Source organism: Pantherophis guttatus, unplaced genomic scaffold (assembly GCF_059756535.1).
Source record: "Pantherophis guttatus breed Tessera unplaced genomic scaffold, ASM5975653v1 scaffold_24, whole genome shotgun sequence".
NCBI lineage: Eukaryota > Metazoa > Chordata > Lepidosauria > Squamata > Colubridae > Pantherophis > Pantherophis guttatus.
This window is the reverse complement of record NW_028269839.1, coordinates 20001-22500: the sequence shown is the minus strand read 5'-3', so window position 1 is coordinate 22500 and position 2500 is coordinate 20001.

Here is a 2500-nt window from a genome sequence, read left to right as displayed (position 1 = left end):
GTTAGGGTTAGGGTTAGGGTTAGAGAAAAAAGTTGTAGGGTTAGGGTTAGGGTTAGGGTTAGGGTTAGGGTTAGAGAAAAAAGTTGTAGGCTTAGCCTTAGGTTTAGGCTTAGGCTTAGAGAAACAAGTTGTAGGGTTAGGGTTAGGGTTAGGGTTAGGGGGAAAAGTTGTAGGGTTAGGGTTAGGGTCAGGGTTAGGGAGAAAAGTTGTAGGGCTAGGGTTAGGTTCAGGTTCAGGCTCAGGGTTATCATTCTGGAAATGATATTAGCAGAAGCAATGGAGGAAAGCGAGGAGAGGGAGGGAGGGAGGGAGGGATAGATATTAAACGGGATGGACGAAACGTATAGAGCGCACACAAGACACGCGATGAGAAACCACCCGCCCAGAGAAATTCATGTCCGATTTACCGAGAAGACAGGGAGGGCAGAGAGATCGCCATGGATGAGAAACACGACGAGAAAGCACAAAATATCGGCGAGCCGAAATATCGGCGAGCTGGCGAGAGCAAAGATATCGAGTAGATTCAAGAGAGAAAGCGGAATTATTTTATAAACAACGTAGAGATGACCAAGAACAGGAAAGATGGGGAGATGAAAGTGGGGACGGACGACGGGAGGAGAAGAAAGAACAGCCAAAAGAGAGCCAAGAAAGCCAACAAAACGAGAAAGCGTCGAGAGAAGGAGCAGGAGCAGAAGACGTTAAAGAAAGAACCAAGGGACCTAAGAACGACTTGCTCGACAAAGCAAATAGATCAGTAAGAAATGGAAGAAGAAATAAAAATAATTTCCTGGACTAGAAATGGACTGGATTCGGCCATTCGGCAAGAGGAAGGAAAATATGGAATAAATGAGGGAAGTTAAGATCAGAAATGATAGGCCTACGAGAGGTTCCTCTGGGAAAGCTACACCCAAAACTTTTGAGGAAGGAAGATGGCAGAAATTGGAACAAACTTTTCACTTGAAGGGAAGCTTTTCACGTCAAACCAGCTATTTAAATCAACCCCTCGCAGCCATCCTGGCAGAGAAGCAGAAAACCGAAACACTCCAGTCCGGCCGAGGCCCGGGTAAACCGGTCCCGCCCGAGCGAGCGTCCCGGTAGACCGGGACGGCTGCCGGGCGCGGGCACCCCCGGGGCCCGGCGCTGGCAACGAGGCGAAGGGGGAGGTCCCCGACCGAGGCCCGCGGCGCCGGAGCCGGGATCCCGTACCTCCATCGCGGCGGGGGAAACGGAAAGACTGACCCGGCCGAGGCCCCGGTAGACCGGGACGGCTGCCGGGCGCGGGCACCCCCGGGGCCCGGCGCTGGCAACGAGGCGAAGGGGGAGGTCCCCGACCGAGGCCCGCGGCGCCGGAGCCGGGATCCCGTACCTCCATCGCGGCGGGGGAAACGGAAAGACTGACCCGGCCGAGGCCCCGGTAGACCGGGACGGCTGCCGGGCGCGGGCACCCCCGGGGCCCGGCGCTGGCAACGAGGCGAAGGGGGAGGTCCCCGACCGAGGCCCGCGGCGCCGGAGCCGGGATCCCGTACCTCCATCGCGGCGGGGGAAACGGAAAGACTGACCCGGCCGAGGCCCCGGTAGACCGGGACGGCTGCCGGGCGCGGGCACCCCCGGGGCCCGGCGCTGGCAACGAGGCGAAGGGGGAGGTCCCCGACCGAGGCCCGCGGCGCCGGAGCCGGGATCCCGTACCTCCATCGCGGCGGGGGAAACGGAAAGTGATGCGGCCGGGGCCCCGGTAGACCCGGCCGTCTCCCCGGCGCGGGCACCCCCGGGACCCGGCGCGGGCACCGAGGCGACGGCGGGGGTCCCCGACCGAGGCTCGCGGCGCCGGAGCCGGGATCCCGTACCTCCATCGCGGCGGGGGAAACGGAAAGTGATCCGGCCGGGGCCCCGGTAGACCCGGCCGTCTCCCCGGCGCGGGCACCCCCGGGGCCCGGCGCTGGCACCGAGGCGAAGGGGGAGGTCCCCGACCGAGGCTCGCGGCGCCGGAGCCGGGATCCCGTACCTCCATCGCGGCGGGGGAAACGGAAAGACTGATCCGGCCGAGGCCCCGGTAGACCCGGCCGTCTCCCCGGCGCGGGCACCCCCGGGGCCCGGCGCGGGCACCGAGGCGAAGGGGGAGGTCCCCGACCGAGGCCCGCGGCGCCGGAGCCGGGATCCCGTACCTCCATCGCGGCGGGGGAAACGGAAAGACTGATCCGGCCGAGGCCCCGGTAGACCGGGACGGATGCCGGGCGCGGGCACCCCCGGGGCCCGGCGCTGTCACCGAGGCGACGGCGGGGGTCCCCGACCGAGGCCCGCGGCGCCGGAGCCGGGATCCCCTAGTTCCATCGCGGCGGGGGAAACGGAAAGAGTGATCCGGCCGGGGCCCCGGTAAGCCGGACCCGCCCAAGGCCGTCCCGGTAGACCCGGCCGTCTGCCCGGCGCGGGCACCCCCGGGGCCCGGCGCGGGCACCGACGCGACGGCGGGGGTCCCCGACCGAGGCCCGCGGCCCCGGAGCCG